The 18432-nt window shown below is 34.7% G+C and overlaps 1 protein-coding gene across 20 annotated transcripts in view; it reads left to right on the top strand.

Moving 5' to 3' along the window:
- WASF1 (WASP family member 1) overlaps positions 1–18432 on the top strand; it is a 77107-nt gene that overhangs the window by 17770 nt on the left and 40905 nt on the right. For 6 of the 20 annotated variants that reach the window (XM_063707188.1, XM_019029583.4, XM_055391496.2 and 3 more), the window contains one exon: positions 1497–1594. The exons of 13 other annotated variants lie outside the window; for them this stretch is intronic. The gene's annotated coding sequence lies outside the window, so the exon portion shown is untranslated. Of the gene's footprint in view, positions 1–1496; positions 1595–11863; positions 12158–18432 lie in introns of those variants that run through there. One more of the 20 variants, XM_055391495.1, reaches the window with a different exon arrangement.

Here is an 18432-nt window from a genome sequence, read left to right as displayed (position 1 = left end):
GAGAGGAGAAGCAGAATTTGTCTATATTCTAGGACCTGTCCCAAAAAACAAAGTTTTTTATTCTTAAGTATTAATACTTGATATGTTTGTATTATTTTTACTCTTTGAAAAGTACATTGAATGTATTTTCTTAAAATATATTCATTGAAGTGCCCAGTTTATACTTCAGATATATCAGTGATACAGATAGAATTCTGAATTTTACGACTCGTACGCTTTCAAAATTGCTTAATAATAAACTTTAGATTTATTTAAACTCATTTGGTGATAACAAAGTCCTCCATTTTGTTTTGTGTTAGACCTCTTTTCTTTATTTGCATATGTGGGTAATCATATTATTTGAATACTTTCTATAGGGATTAGGTTCTTGCTGAAATTGTGGTCCTTTCATAGAGGTCAGGTTAAGGCAGGGCCTTGGTTCTTCCTTTCATGTAGCTTGTTCATAAAGTGCAAAGTAACATGGTTCATCATAGTAAGTGAGAAATCTGGAATGTAAACATCATTGTAATAATTCATTGTAAAAGGTATAATTTCTCCCCAGTTTTTTGCTGAATGGCAAGGAATGGGTGATTCCTATTTAGTTTTTTAAAAAAGCTATAGAAAGCAACATATACTATCAGTTTTCTTCAGGGAAAACATAATACAGTGCGATAAATGAGGTCTCACATATCTTGACCATGTAAAAATATCTGGACAAGTAAAGTTTAATCTGGTAAAATAAGGTACTCTTAACTGAAGAATGGTCCACTGCTATCTAAGAGGCTCATATGAGTATAATAAGCTTATTCGGGGGATCAGTATGTGGAAGAAAGAGGGATAGCCAAATTTATCCAACAGTTGGTAGGATTTTTGGATGAGTTTCATTGCTAGTTAAATGAAACTTTAGACTAGTTAGTTCCTCCCTCCTAAGAACATATGTTTTCTTCTAAATAAGATGGTGATAATGAGTAAAATGAGGTTAGTTGGTAGAAAATGTAATGCACTATTTAGTACAGTTAAACAGTGCATCATGAGTAAAAGACTATAACATAAGTAAAAAGGTACTTAAAATATTTGTTGAATTAATGAATTTAGAATACCGCTTTTTTATCTTCTGAACTTAGAAGTTAGAGGAAGACATCTTGAAAGGACTTTGTGATTTATTGAGCCTGAGTTTTAACAGCTAAAGATTTTCCAGTCAGATACGGCTTTAGTAACAATAGGTAAAGTTTTTTTTTAATGAAAAAATGTTTCAGACTTCTGGGTAAGCAAGAATTGCATTTATTTCATCGAGATAATTTCAAATTCATAATTGGTAGAATATGATTAATGAGGATTTTACTATATTGACCCTCTCATTTCCTATTATAATTAAAAGTAATTGGCTAAGCTTAAATTACTCCTTAGGCCTCATGTTTCATTGTTCTAATTATTCAAAGAAAAAGGTAGGTTCTTTGAGTATTAGAAACAAGGAATAATAAATGTTGGATATTATTTTTGTTCTCAATTTTAAACAGTGTTGGAGAAATCAGCATGTTAAAATAACTGTTGATGATAGCTGTTGGAGTAAAGTTGCAGTGGAAGCTATGGCTGCAAAATCGTTAAAATCTTCAAGGTAAAATTAAGAAGTAATGTATCTCAATAGCAACTCCTGATAGCAGGTGTCAATTTAAAGCTACTTCTCATTTCTGCTTCAAAAGTTATATACTAATAAAAGTGGACTGGTCTTGAAAGCATCTTCTGCATTTAAAAATTAAGTGTGTAGGGACAGGATTAGAAAACGTTGGTGGTTTTACAATAGATTTGGAACCAGCTTCTCATTTCTGTTAAAGGTAGCACACTCTCCTAGGCTCAAAACCTTTCTTATTCCATATCTAATGATTTTTCTTCTCTTGTTTCCGACTACCAACAGTCTAAAACCCGAATCCTCATCAATTCTTCAGTGGTAAATTATAAATGCTCTTAAAAGAGTCCTATATCTCGTTTTCCCATTATTTTTAGTCCATCCAGCAGTTAGCTAACATATTATTCTTCCTTGCTCATAGTTTTCATTAGACACTTGATTTTAAATCAGCTGTTTTTCTTACTATACTGTTTTTTACTGTGATGTAACAAGTATAACTAACATTTTTAATATAATTTTGTGTATGATGGAAGTGTATATTCTGTTTTTAAATTAGACTTATTCTAACTAGATAAAACTTTCAAGATGGTATTTTTGAATGTAAAAGGTTATTTTAATACTAAATAGGAGTTGAAAAATTGCTGAAGCCATTGTTCTTTTAGAGCTATGTTAAAGAAATAGATGCTTCCCAAGGTATAGATTGAGCATCCCTAATCCAAAATCTGAAATGTTCCAAAATCCGAAACATTTTGAGCACCATCATGATACCACAAGTGGAAAATTTCACATGTAGGTACTTAAAACCACTTTAATGCACAGAATTATTTAAAGTGTTACATAAAGTTACCTTCAAGCCATGTGTATAAGGTATATATGAAACATAAATGAATTTCATGTTTAAACTTGGATCCTATCCCCAAGAGATCTCATTACATGTATGCAGTATTCAGATATTTTTGAAACTGGAAACACTTCTGGTCCCAAGCATTTCAGATAAGGGATGCTTAACTTCTAACTGTGTCTCATGAATAGTGATATTTATTTGGTTTGCTGGCCATAGCCCAGCATTAGGCTCCAACAGGTACCATCTGGTGTCAGTTGGAGTTGCTATTTGAAGACCCCTATCAGGTGCCAAAAGATAAAAGTAAAGGTGTGGAAAAAATATTGTAATGTCACTTCACTTCAGTGATAATGTTCCTTTTCTCAGATTCTGGCAGTGTCACACGGTTATCCCCTATATCAATGGTTCTCACCTTAAGTATGCATGGAGCTTAGTCTAGAACCTTACTGTCTTTAACTCAACAGACTGTTTTTTGTTTTCATTTTTGTGTTTTTTCCAAATGCAGGGTTGACTCTAGCTACTAACCTGTGTATTATTTTTACTTATTTGCTCTTTTTTCTTTTCCTGTGCTTGCGTCTACCGAATTTGCCTTCCCCAGTTTTTAAAGTAATCTGTAATTTTCTGTTCTTATTCAACTAATTCTGAATAGTCAAAACGCAAAATGCTGTTAGTTGCTATGGGACATACGGAGAAATGTAAGATATGATCCCTGTCTTCAGGGAGCTTATGGTATGACTGAATAGACAAGATGTAAGCATGGAAAACTGAAATAGTGTAAGAAACAATTCAAGAAAGATCACAATGCAGTAAATGGCTATTTGGTTAATAATAATAATTACTAGCATAGAAAAATAGAACTCTGAATTCAGAGGAAGGACTAACTCACCATGAACTGGGTATATCAAGAAGGTTTTCATGGCAAAGGAAGGATTCATTCAGGACATTGAAGGATTAATTGGATTGAGCTAGATAGGGAAGAAAGTAGACATCCATTCTAAATAGAATAGTAGCTGGTTCTAATCTTCATTCTTAACTCCAACATGAATCATATCTTTTTTTAAAAAAATTGCTATGCTTATGGAGTTAACATTGACTCAGACAAGTCACCTGAGTGAATTACTCACTTATTTTATCTTGGGGTCAAAGAAGCTCATGTGAGGGTTCCTCATTCCCTAAGATTCTCCTTTTATATTATATAAGATGGTAAACAAGAAGGCATTTTAGAAATAATGTAGTCCAACCTGTAATCTCTTCTAGAGGCAAATAATTTCCTTATTGGAAATGTCTGGTATAAAAAGATTTTTTTTCTGTTCAAATTAAATGTCTTCTCATCACTTTAAGCTATTGATCCTAGATTTGCTTTCAAAGAACTCTCTTAATCTCATTCCAAGCCAGAAAATGATAATGGCAAAATAGTTTAACCAAATCTACCTTTTTAGTTTCTGTTCCAGGTTGTGCTTATAGCAGATAAAAAGCATACTTAGGTGTACATTGTGATGGTATATTGATATATCGAGGCCAAAAATAATGCTTAAGAGTTACTGAATTAGTAAGAGCCCTGACTTAGGGAGAACTATAGATTAAGTAAATCTATATTGATTTACTCTATAGACAAAGCTGAAAATATGTAGAGTCTGATTATTTCAGGGTATTAGGAGCACCTGGTTCATTACTTTTGAATGCCCTAGCTGGAAGTCTTCCACTGTGAAGGTGTCTCTTTCAGAAGTATCTATTTCATTAATACTAGCTGTCCCATTTATATTTTTAGCATATTATGTCCTTTTATATCTTATTTGGCATTAGGATGTGCTTAGCAGAAGTTTTTACATGTGCCTGACTTTCACCAAGGACAACTTTACATAAGATCCAGGCTTTGGATCCTTTTAGTCTTTGCATTTCAATTTTTATCCAAATTCCCTGATTTTTTTTTAGTACAATAAAGTTATAAACCATGGCTGAAAAATATTTAAAATCTTCAAATGACTCCGTTGCAATATTTCCAAATTTGTGGTGTGTTTGTTTGTTCCTATATAAAGTAAAATATCAATCAAAGGTAATTATATTCAGGTGTATAGTTAGGATAGTTAATTTTATTAATCAACAGAAAAGTGTATAATCTTCATAATCATGTTTATTAAAATGTTTATAATAATGGATAAATTGTGAAGTCTAGGGAACAACAATTTTTATGCCTATTGCTTCTGTATGGAAATTCAATCAAGTGAAATTTTGTGGGACTTTCTATTTATATCTTTCTCTTAAGGTACTTTTTTATAATACGCAATTACTGTCCTGGCTCAAACCATGCCTGTATTAATATATTTTAGGTATTACCTTTAAAATTCTTTTCTAAAGGAAATCAATAAATTACTTGCTTCATCCTCTTCCATTTTGATATTAAAAGCTGTTTTTAAGTCCTGTGTTTCTATATGATATTGTTAGGTACTTTAGAATGTTCTTTAGGAGTGTTCGTTCACATCGTTGTAATCCGTATGATATTGTATTATATTAGGTATATAGACCACAAAATAAAAACATTGAGAATTATGTTGGAAAAAAGTAAACTTAGAGAAAAGAGATTTAAGTCTCTGCCTGTGAGTCCATCTTCCTTGCCATCATTCAAATAATTTGTAGAACCTCACTTCCTCTAACATGTTTTCAGATATAGAAAAGGAGAGTTCACAACTTCTCCTGAAATTTACTTTTGGAACTCAAAGAAATCCCTCTTAATTTTTCACTCCAAATGTATCCTCAACTCTTCTTCTCCCTACTTAAAACAAACTTAGGTATGTTATTGTCACATTTAAATACAAGCACAGTCCCTCTTATCAAATGTTTTATAATATTCTGTTCATTCTAATTGAGTATTTTTAAATCCAGGCGTATAGCATAAACCTCAAATTACCAGACACACACAAATCCAAGTTTTCCTATTGTTGGCTTTTTTTTTTTTCTTTTTTGAGGCAGGATCTTGTGTCACCCAGGCTGGAATGTAGCAGCACATTGTAGAAACCAGGTTTTACTATGTTGTCCAAGCTGGTCTCGAACTTCTGAGCTCAAGCGATCCTCCCACCTCAGCCTCCCAAAGTGGGATTACAGATGTGAGCCACCGTGTCCAGTCTTGTGTTAGCTTTAAGCAGGATAGAAAAATGCAAATTAAAATTATGAGATACCACTGTACATGCAGTAGATTGACTAAAATTAAAAATGTTGACTATGCCAAGTTTGGGTGAGGATACAGTGAGAAATCAACATAGATTGATTTAATCTATGGCTTCTTTTAAATATTAGGGCTCTTATTAAATCAGTCTTAAACTTTCTTTTTGGACCCAAAATGTCAGTTTATCATTACATTGTACAGCTAGTTATTTTTATCTGCCATAAGGTCAAACTGGAACAGAAACCAGAACAGTAGATTTGGTTATTTTGCCATTATTATTTCCTGGCTCCCTATCTTCACCTAGAACTCTGTTGGTGGAAATGTAAAATGGTTAAACTGCTTTGGAAAGCAATTTTGTAGTTTTTTACAAAGCTAAACGTATAACCCAACCATTCCACTGCTAAGTATTTACCCAAGAAAAACAAAAACATATCCACATAGAGACTTGTATAAAATGTTCATAAGTTACTTTATTTACAATAATCAAAACCGGAATATTACCCAAATTTCCATAAACAAGTGCAACAACATGGATGAATCTCAGTCATCTCAATCATTAGGCTGAACAAAAGAAGGCAGGCAATAGTTACTACTCTGTGAATCCATTTATATAGAATTCAACAAGCAAATTAATCTATGGTGACAGAAAGGTCAGTGGTCCTTGGAAACATGAGGGGAGGAAGGGATTACAAAGGAGAAAATTTGGGGGATGATTGTGATGATTTCACAGTATTAAGCCATGTTAAAACTGTTTTAAACCTAATCAGATTTTACACCAGTATGTGCAATGCATTAGTTTTCTATCGCTGCTTAATGAGTTACCATACATTTAGCAGGCTAAAACATCTCTAGTAATTATCTTATAGTCCTATAGGTCAGAAGTATGAGTAGGCTTGGCTGGATTCTCTGCATAGGGACTCAGAAGTCCAAAATCATGGCACTGACGGCTACATTTCTTTTCTGTTGGCTCTGGGGAACAATCACCTTACAAGCTCATTCAAGTTCCTGGTAGTTGTACAATCTTAAGCTTCTCTTTTAATATCTAACAAGTACAGAGGCAGATTCTATTTTTCCTGATGGATATAATTCTTCATTGTATTGTGAATTGTTTCTGTTGGACTGTGAAGACAAAATCAAAGTTTAGAAGAATTTTGATAATACAGACATATATGAAGTGATAACAGAATCCCAACTTAAGGAAAGTAGTTAGCCAGAGTAAGTTTTTGTTGGATTTAATATTATTGTTCCTGGTTTCCAGGTTCCTGTCTTCTCCCTGGGTGTCAGAAAAAGGTTTCTAGCTCCTAGAACTGCTTTCAGATTCCCTCCATCTTTAAGCCAGCAGTAGCTGCCACATCTCCCTCATGCTTCAAATCTTTGCCTCCTTTCTCCGTTGTCAGCTGGAGAAAGCTCTGCTTTCAAAGGGCGCATGTGATTAGGTTAAGCCCACCCATATGATCTCCCAATTTTAAGGTCAGCTGATAATTGACCATAATTATATCTTTAAAACCTCTCTTAACATGTAATATAATCATGGGAATAGTGCTAGGGACTGGATATCATGCGGCCATCTTAGAATTCTGCCTGCCACATGCTGTATGTTGTGCTTCACTTATACCTCAATAAAGTTTATATTTTTTTTTCTAAAAACAGGACAAAAATATATAATAATATGTGCATATAATGGGATGGTTGTGACACCCAAATAAGATGTAAGTTGATTTTTCTCACTGATTTGATTTGGCATAGCATTTCCATGTCCAGTGGGGAAATAGAACTAAGATAATAATATACTTACCACTTTTTCTATATTTTTTAATTTTCTTTCATCTATGATGTTAAGAAACCGTAGAAAGTTGAGGATGTAGCTAAAAATTAAACATAATAGAGGTGATTTTGTAAGTTTTTTAAGTTCACTCAAAATTGTGATTAATATTGTGATTTCGTGTATGTCTGCAAATATAAAGTAGTATTTAAAAATTACTATTACTTTATTAAACTTGTGCAAGAGATGAATGAATGTAAGTGTGCATTTTGTTGATCCTATTGTTTAGACCAATCTTGGAATTCTTGAGTTTATAGAATTCTTATATTACAGAATGTAGGAAATAACTGTTTTTATAACATGTAGGATGCTTTTATCTCCACCTTGTTTATTTCCTAGAAAGCATTCAATCAAGAGTAATATATTTAATATTTTATTATAGTTATTTGTGGCCAAAGGTTTTGGAAATTAAAAATTTTAGTAGACTAGATGAAACTTGAGAATGAAATGTGGTTAGTTTTGCTTGGATCCTCAAATTGCTAGTGTGTAATACCAAGTGTTACCAAGAATGTCAAACAGCTGGAACTCTCGTAAGTTGCTGATGGGGGTATAAATTAGTTCAAGCACTTTGAAAACTATTTGACAATATTTACTAAAGCTGTATGTATGTATGTGTATATATACCCTATGACCCAGTGGTTTACTCTCTCTAGTCATTCCGCATTTACTCCATAATACACATTAAAATCTTTTTAAGATCAAATGTTTGTCCTCTTTTACTCTTTTATTTTGAGACAGAGTTTCACTCTTGATGCCCATGCTGGAATGCAATGGCGTGATCTCGGTTCACTGCAACCTTCGCCTCCTGGGTTCAAGTGATTCTCCTGCCTCAGCCTCCCAAGTAGCTGGGATTACAGGCTCGTGCCACCAAGCCTGGCTAATTTTTTGTATTTTTAGTAGAAACGGGGTTTTACCATGTTAGCCAGGCTGGTCTCGAACTCCTGATGTAAGGTGATCTGCCCGCCTCAGCCTCCCAAAGTGCTGTGATTACAGGCATGAGCCACCGTGCCCAGCCCTTTTACTCCTTTTAAGGAACTTATTTGTTCCTTGTTGACCACCAAAGTTCAAAATCTTCAATTTGATTGCTTTTTTAAAAAATCTTTTATTCCTGCTTCTGTTTTCCTTTCAAGCAAGTGTCCTTATTTTTCCTCTCTTATTCTCAACTTGCCGTTTTACTTGTGATGGACATCAGTGCTGTCCAGCACAACTTTCTGCAGTGAAGGTAGTGTTCTGTAACTACCCTGTCCAGTATGGCTATTGAGCACTTGAAATGTGGCTAGTGTGACTGAGGAACTGATTTTTAAATTATTTACTTCGTTTTAATTTAGCAACTTGTGGCTAGCTGGTTAATTTATTGGACAGAACAGGTCTAAATTACTGTCTTCCTTTAACCTCTTTAGCTTGTTTTGATTTCATTCTCTCTACATGCATAATAATTTACCTTAGTCTACTTTAGACCTTATCTATATGTTCATTTTTATTGTTTTACATTTTCTGTTACATATTTTTGCTTCCTGATTATTTTGTAAGCTGCTGGGTGGTGAAGTTATTTTACTTCTTTTCTATTCCTTTCACTTTCTATATTTTAACCATAATATGTAATCTGTAAATATTTATTGAAGGAAGTAGTCATCTGGGAATTGAGGAACATTATTTGGAGCTTCAAAATACCATTGAAAATCTTTTAGGGTATTGTGAAATTTGGGAGACCAATTTGTCAAGAATACAAAATAGACTTAAATACAGTAACAAGGCCAGGTATAGTGGCTCACATCTGTAATAGGAGGCTGAGGCAGGAGGATTGCTTGAGCTCAGGAGTTCGACACCAGCCTGGGCGGGGAAGTTAGGGAGACCCCATCTCTACAAAATAATAATAGTAATAATAAACAGTAACAGATTAAGAGGGTGGGAGGGGGCTGAGGGATAAAAGACTACATACTGGGTACAGTGTACACTGCTCAGGTGATGGGTGTACCATAATCCCAGAAATCACTACCAAATCACTTATCCATGTACCCCAGAAACTTGAAATAAAAAATTAAAATATGTATACTGACAAAAATACAGTAGAGCAAGCAATAGATGCAAAATCTGAAGACAAAATCTAGTCTCATCTCTGCCACTAATTTTGTGAACTTAGAGAAGTTTCTTACCTTTTTCAGGTAAGTTTGCTAATCTACAAAAATCGGATATGAATTAGTTGGTGTTTTACTTTCTCTTCCAGGTTAAGATTCTTTTCTTTTTGTTTTTTTCTTTTCTTTCCTTTTTTTTTTTTTTTTTTTTTTTTAGACAGTCTTCCTCTTCCATGCTGTCTCCTACAGAAAGAAGATGACATTTCATATGAATTGTGGGGCATTGGAAGGTGAAATGCCAGGAATATTGTGTTTACCCTGGCTCTCTATTCTAGAAGTCAGGTGGACTGAAGTTACAGGGCATAGAGAATGGCAACAATGTAGGGGAACAAAGCAATTAAGTAAATCTAAGATTTATCCTTCAGGCTGAAATAGGTAAAGTGGGCATATGCCATACAGAATAATGAAATGTAAGGAAAAAAATGAAAGGGGAAAAAAAAGGAAAGCCACTAAATGTTCTCTTGCTTTCTCAATTAATTTTGGCTTTAAAACTCATCATTCTCCCACTACCTCTGTCCCAAATACCATTAAATTACTCTCTCCATGAGCCCAGTTACTTGGTTGTACATATTACTAGAGTTAGTCATAACTCTTTTCCTAATCCCATAGACTTTGTGGATAGGGAGTCATATATTGATATAATTGATCTGCTTTAGAAATAATTTTCAGTTTTTGGCTGACTATAGAAAGTTTCTTAAGCCAAGAACTTGGGCTTCACCCCTTCTGGTGATCTAATCAATCATCAGCCTGTTTCCGTCTACCTCCAGGATATATCTTGAGTTGACATGCTTCTGTATCACTATCACATAGTCCAAGTGACTACCATCTCTGTCTCTGGACTACTTTATTCATCTTCTGTCTGGTCCACCTGCATTTATTCTGCCATTCCCCACTGCCCAAGTCTCCATAGAGCAATTAGAATGAATGGTCATTCCTGATCTTGGCACTCCTTTGCTTAAAACCCTTCAAGGGTTTTCCATTAGGACAACATAGAAAATCGTCAATATGACCTTCAAGGTCCTACCTAATCTGACCTCCTACTAACCCTAGAGTCTCTGATTGCACTTCACCCATGATGGCTTGCTCTCATTATTATTCCCTGTCCACCTTTCATTCTAAGAATGAAAACACACGCACAAGCTTCAGTTTCCCCAGCTTAGCCAGCTCAGCTAATAATCCTTTTGTTCTTAATTTAAATATTACTTCCTTAAGGAAACAGGTCCCCTTTATAGTGTCCCCTACTTTTACTCCATTATACTTATAAGTGTAATTAGATACTAGATTCTAGGAAATACACGGGGGATTGTTTGGTTTTGCTTACCCCTTTATCTTTAGCACTTGGCACACAGTACTTGCTTCACTGATGTTCAGTAAATGGTTGGTTAGATGAATGAATGAATGGATGGCAGTGTGTCAGTACTGCCATTTTTCATATAAAGTACAATGTATTTGATAGGTATATGTTTTTAGAAATACTTGCAATATGAAGAACACAATCTTGTTTTTCAAGTAGCTTAGTTCTGCATTTGTGGTTTAGATGCCTCAAACTTCAATTTTAACATCTTTTAAACCACTAAAAATAAACTTGGTGGTTAGGTGCAGTGGCTCATGTCTATAATCCTAGCACTTTGAAAGGCTAAGGCAGGAGGATTACTTGAGCCCAGGAGTTTGAGGCCAGCCCGGGCAACATGGCAAAATCTCGTCTCTTCAAAAAATTTAAAAATTAGCCAGGTGTGCTGGCACACCCTGTAGTCCCAGCTACTTGGGAAACTGAGGGTGGGAGGACTGCTTTAGCCAGGGAGGTTGAAGCTGCAGTGAGTTGTGATCACGCCACTGCATTCCAGTTTGGGTGACAGAATAAGACCTTGTCTCAAAAGAAAAATAATACAGTAATAACCTTGGTGCAGTATTATGCTTGTATAATGATTTGTCAAGTAAGTTTCAGTAGTGGTTATATTAATTTAAAGGAAGTACATATTTTCTTTGAGAGTAACATGGAATGACATAAGAAAATACTACTACTTAGTGGATTTTATTACTAAGATGACTATATAGAGTCTTCTTTCCACTCTATAGGTGTATAATACTATTGATTATTTCATTAGCATACAGTTTTCTTGACTCTGTCAGAAATGTCGGTGTTATGAATTGCTGAGTATGTAGCTTATTTCTTCATTTCCTTTTTGCTTTAGTTTGCTTAACAATGTGTTATTTTCGACTTTAGTAGCCTATCAAAATTTAATGCTTTGCTATTGTGACTTCAGGTGACATTTTTTTTTTTTTTTTTTTTTTTTTTTGAGACGGAGTCTCGCACTGTTGCCCAGGCTGGAGTGCAGTGGCATGATCTCGGCTCACTGCAAGCTCCGCCTCCCGGGTTCACGCCATTCTCCTGCCTCAGCCTCCCGAGTAGCTGGGACTACAGTTGCCCGCCACCACGCCCGGCTAATTTTTGTATTTTTAGTAGAGATGGGGTTTCACCGTGTTAGCCAGGATGGTCTCAATCTCCAGGATGGTCTCGATCTCCTGACCTCGTGATCCACCCTCCTCGGCCTCCCAAAGTGCTGGGATTACAGGTGTGAGCCATCGCGCCTGGCCTCAGGTGACATAATTATTTATATATTTATTTTTGGTAAAGATAGCACTGTTCTTAGGGCAGTTTTTTTTAAACCAAGAGCCAGAGTACCTCAGAGCAGATAACTGGAGATGTTCAGCATGATGACTAGTTCTTTAGTCCTGTGAGTACCTAAATTGGTTTTGTCATTTTCCTATGAATCTCCTTTAGAGATTCATGAGTAGTGAGTAGTTTTAAAGTTTGCTCCTCACAACAAAGAGGAAATTTATGATTTCTATATATTCCTGAGGTTGTTTTACACAAGAAACACAAGCTTCTATTTCACTGGTAAGTGAAGTTATTTTTAACTTCAGTTTTTTAGTTTACAATAATGAAACAGTTTGAGATAATGTGCATTATAGATTTAGGGAAAGGTAAATTATAAAATTCTGTTTCTGATACACTTCTAAACAATAACCTTTCAAATATATTTTATATTAAATCACTGTTTAAAGACCTATGGTTTTGTATAATTGAAATATGGTTTTAAAATTAGATATATATATTTTTTAAATAAAAAATTAGATATATTTTTAATGTGCAGTTCTTCATGCATTCTTATTTTAAATTTTTATATTTAATAATATCGTCACAATTATAAAGTATTTTGTCATTGGCATGGGAGTTTATTAAGAAAATTATTTCTATGAAGAGCAAAGCTCTATTTAACATTCTTATACTCAAATTATTTAACTTGCCAATTGTGCAAAATTAAATGGCTTCTGTTCTTAAGAAGGGAGGACATTTCTTAATAAGTATTTGCCCTACCCAAAATTCTTAACATATTTGAAATATTGAAATTGTTTTTATTAGAATACTTATTTTAACCTGTTCCTTTAGGTCACATAATGTAATCCTTTAGTTTGAATAAGTATTTAATACTGTATTGTGAAAATTGAAAATTATATTTTTTGTTATTATACTTTAAGTTTTAGGGTACATGTGCACAACGTGCAGGTTTGTTACATATGTATACATGTGCCATGTTGGTGTGCTGTACCCATTAACTCGTCATTTAGCATTAGGTATATCTCCTAATGCCATCCCTCCCCCCTCCCCCCACCCCACAACAGTCCCCGGTGTGTGATGTTCCCCTTCCTGTGTCCATGTGTTCTCATTGTTCAATTCCCACCTATGAGTGAGAACATGCAGTGTTTGGTTTTTTTGTCCTTGTGATAGTTTGCTGAGAATGATGGTTTCCAGCTTCATCCATGTCCCTGCAAAGGACATGAACTCATCATTTTTTATGACTGCATAGTATTACGTGGTAGATATGTGCCACATTTTCTTAATCCAGCATATAAACAGAACCAAAGACAAAAACCACATGATTATCTCAATAGATGCAGAAAAGGCCTTTGACAAAATTCAACAACCCTTCATGCTAAAAACTCTCAATAAATTAGGTATTGATGGGACGTATCTCAAAATCATAAGAGCTACCTATGACAAACCCACAGCCAATATCATACTGAATGGACAAAAACTGGAAGCATTCCCTTTGAAAACTGGCACAAGACAGGGATGCCCTCTCTCACTACTCCTATTCAACATAGCGTTGGAAGTTCTGGCCAGGGCAATCAGGCAGGAGAAGGGAATAAAGGGCATTCAATTAGGAAAAGGGGAAGTCAAATTGTCCCTGTTTGCAGATGACATGATTGTATATCTAGAAAACCCCATTGTCTCAGCCCAAAATCTCCTTAAGCTGATAAGCAACTTCAGCAAATTCTCAGGATACAAAATCAATGTGCAAAAATCACAAGCATTCTTATACACCAATAACAGACAAACAGAGAGCCAAATAATGAGTGAACTCCCATTCACAATTGCTTCAAAGAGAATAAAATACCTAGGAATCCAACTTACAAGGGATGTGAAGGACCTCTTCAAGGAGAACTACAAACCACTGCTCAATGAAATAAAAGAGGATACAAACAAATGGAAGAACATTCCATGCTCATGGGTAGGAAGAAACAATATTGTGAAAATGGCCATACTACCCAAGGTAATTTATAGATTCAATGCTATCCCCATCAAGCTACCAATGACTTTCTTCACAGAATTGGAAAAAACTACTTTAAAGTTCATATGGAACCAAAAAAGAGCCCGCATTGCCAAGTCAATCCTAAGCCAAAAGAACAAAGCTGGAGGCGTCATGCTACCTGACTTCAAACTATACTACAAGGCTACAGTAACCAAAACAGCATGGTACTGGTACCAAAACAGAGAGATAGACCAATGGAACAGAGCAGAGCCCTCAGAAATAATGCTGCATATCTACAACTATCTGATCTTTGACAAACCTGATGAAGAAATGGGGAAAGGATTCCCTGTTCAACAAAATGGTGCTGGGAAAACTGGCTAGCCATATGTAGAAAGCTGAAACTGGATCCCTTCCTTACACCTTATACAAAAATTAATTCAAGATGGATTAAAGACTTGCATGTTAGACCTAAAACCATAAAAACCCTAGAGGAAAACCTAGGCATATCCATTCAGGACATAGGCACGGGCAAGGACTTCATGTCTAAAACACCAAAAGCAATGGCAACAAAAGCCAGAATTGACAAATGGGATGTAATGAAACTAAAGAGCTTCTGCACAGCAAAAGAAACTACCATCAGAGTGAACAGGCAAACTACAGAATGGGAGAAAAGTTTTTGCAACCTACTCATCTGACAAAGGGCTAATATCCAGAATCTACAATGAACTCCAACAAATTTACAAGAAAAAAACAACCCCATCAAAAAGTGGGCGAAGGATATGAACAGACACTTCTCAAAAGAAGACATTTATGCCATCAACAAATATATGAAAAAAAGCTCATCATCACTTGTCATTAGAGAAATGCAAATCAAAACCACAATGAGATACCATCTCACACCAGTTAGAATGGCAAGCATTAAAAAGTCAGGAAACAACAGGTGCTGGAGAGGATGTGGAGAAATAGGAACACTTTTACACTGTTGGTGGGACTGTAAACTAGTTCAACCATTGTGGAAGTCAGTGTGGTGATTCCTCAGGGATCTAGAACTAGAAATACCATTTGACCCAGCCATCCCATTACTGGGTATATACCCAAAGGACTATAAATCATGCTGCTATAAAGACACATGCACACGTATGTTTATCACGGCACTATTCACAATAGCAAAGACTTGGAACCAACCCAAATGTCCACCAATGAAAATTATATTTCTATGACATATAATGTTTTAGTTAACATTAATGTCATTTTAAAAATACTGAAACACCTTTAAATGATCATAAATTATTTCATTGACCATGAATGTAAATAATTAATCACTTGTCATTGATTAGGTAATAAAATACTTTTAATTCTTATGTTCTTTATGTAACCCATAAAGCAATTATTAACTGTTAATGTAATTATTTTTGTGACATCTTAAAATAAGCAGCTATTTTATTTTCCTCTGAATTGTTAACTACAAGGAGTCCTTTAAACGTTTTAAATAAACTTTACAGGCCATTTTTTGAGTTCTGAAATCAGAATTTAGATAGTGTACTTTTCTGATTTCTCAGTTCATAAAATCATTGTGACATCTGATCTTGGGTTATTTTTAATACTTTATATATTGCTTATACTCATACATATATGTGCCTCATTTTGAATCAAGAGAAGGCATTCTTTAACAGAGAATATATTATCAATATTAGCAGTAGTCATCAAAATAAACTTAATTTAGAATTGTGTCAGACATTTTGCTATGGTTAGATTTCAGTAGTTTCATTTTCCTTGCCTTCTGAAAAGAGGGCTTTCAATATAAGATATTGTGAGATCTTATAAACAGTATTGTAGCTCATTTTATTTTTAATGTTAAAATCTATATCAGGATTTAAAAGTATACCCATGAAAAGGTTTTTTTTTTAAATTAAAAACAGATTATTAAGATTTTAGCTAAGTTATTCTTAAAAATTATTTTAAAATCTTTTTAGGGGATATATTCTTTAGTTTACGTACTCTCAACAATCTATTGATGTTTGCTTCAGCAATTGATAGTTTAATTGATAAGAACACAGGAAAATAAACGAAGAAACCTGGGAATTGCTTTAGTTTTTTGTTTTTTTTTTTTTAACATCATTGGGAAACCAAATTACTTTTGGAACCACATGTGTTATATAATAGTCGGGAAATTCAAAAATTGGTTATTTTATGTTATAGCACCGTATAATTTAGCCGTTTTTAATAAAAGAGTCCCCCCTTATTAAGCAAGTTAGGCACTGATGGATTAAAAGATGTTAAATTATATGTAATTAGTTCATTCTATGCAATGTTTAAATTCTTAAACAGTGTATCATTTGCAGTATTAAAAATACTGAGATGAATTTGATTTTATATTTGCTTGATAATTAAATCATACCGTTTAGCATTTAGGGTTTCTTTTGTTTTTTGATTTTTTAAAAATTCTTTTCTAGCCTGACAAAGAATCCCATGAAAAGGGTGGTGTTGGGATTGCTCTAAAATGGGAATCAGGCAGTTTTCTCAGGATTTAGGAGATAAAGTTATTAGGCTTTATTTTACTTTCTGCCACTAAGATTTTGATAGTTGAGTTAGATAAATGACATTAGAAATCACCAAGGAATAAGGTAGAGAAATAAGAAAATGGATCTGGTGTTGAAACTGAAGTAAAAACAAAGGATGAGGAAAGGTTTTTCTCTCTAAAAAGCTTTTGCATTGTACCTAAAGGCACTATTTTAATCACAATGAAAGCCATTTTTCTTTTGCGATTTGGATAATATTTCAAAACTAGTTTGTATGCTGTACATTCCTTTCATCAAAATGTGTGTGATTTTATACCCTCGAACTCTGAGCTAGCCCATAAAGATGAAGAAATGAGTAAGATATGATCCATCCATGCTTTTTCTTGGGAGAGTGAAACAAGCAAGCCTATGATTCCATAATACATTTGTAAGATATTATTTTTCTCAAATGTATTTCTTTTCCATGCACATACAAAAAAGCAGCTCCTTAGAATCATGATTAAGTAGTTGCTTTAGAAAGTGTATGTGTGAGGCGGGTGGATCACAAGGTCGGGAGTTCGAGACCAGCCTGACACGGTGAAACCCTGTCTCTACTAAAAATACAAAAATTAGCTGAGCGTGGCGGTGTGCACCTGTAATCCCAGCTACTCAGGAGTCTGAGGCAGGAGAATCGCTTGAACCTGGGATGCAGAGGTTGCAGTGAGCCAAGATCATGCCGTTGTACTCCAGCCTGGGTGACAGAGCGAGACTCCGACTCAAAGAAAAAAAAAAAAAGATAAGTGTATGTGTGTCTGTCTTCCCGCAGCAACCTATTTTTTCTTTTTTGGCTTCCTTAAAGCTCATGATTTTGTTATTTCTTCCATTTATGTATTGATTAGCTGTTGAACATCTGTGTTCTAGATCTTGGAGATACAAGTTGAGTAAGGCGAGTAAGGCAAGATTTTTGCCTTCTAAAAGCTGACATTCAGGCATGGATGTGTAAACAAATAAGCACAGTATAGTAAAGTATAATTGGTAGTAATTCGGTAGATGCATTTGTGGATCCAAGTTGAGGGCATCAAAGAGTAGATGGTTACATCTGCCTGGGAGATTCAGTTAGTCTTCAGAAAAGAGTTGCTGCCTGAGTCTAGTCTTGAACAATTATGTATTCTCTCTGAGGATAAAAAAGTGAAATACATCCCAGGCAGAGAGCAGCATGAGGAAAGGCAGGACTATAAAACAGTAAGATATATTTAGAATAATTAGAGTATAATGTAGGAGTGTAGTGAGAAATGAGGGTAGAAGTGAGGAGGTGGGGCTAAATCCTGAAGAACCTTGTATATTATGTTTGGACTTTACCCTGACAACAAGGAACCAAGGAAGGGTTTGATTGTGCAGAAGGACATTTCCAGATTCAAAATTTTTATAATACAATAGTCCCCCTTTCATTCATGGTTTTGCTTTCTGTGGTTTTAGTAACCAGTGGTCAACCATGGCCCAAAAATATTAAATTGAAAATTCCAGAAAAAAAAATTCGTAAGTTTTAAATTGCATGTGATTCTGAGTAGCATGATGAAATCTTGTGCCATCCTGCCTGGAATGTGATTCATCCTTTTGTCTAGCATATCCACACTGTATATGCTTCCTTCTCATTGGTCATTGACATCCTCAGCTCCTGACTTTCAACCATTGACATTGTCATGGCTCCTTCTGACATAGCCTAACACTATGTCACAGTAGCTATGTCATTCACCTCATTTCATCTGATCCTGTAGGCATTT

This window comes from Gorilla gorilla, chromosome 5, assembly GCF_029281585.2.
Source record: "Gorilla gorilla gorilla isolate KB3781 chromosome 5, NHGRI_mGorGor1-v2.1_pri, whole genome shotgun sequence".
Classification (NCBI taxonomy): domain Eukaryota; kingdom Metazoa; phylum Chordata; class Mammalia; order Primates; family Hominidae; genus Gorilla; species Gorilla gorilla.
The sequence above is the reverse complement of the archived record's forward strand: the minus strand, read 5'-3'. Positions and strand labels throughout refer to the sequence as shown.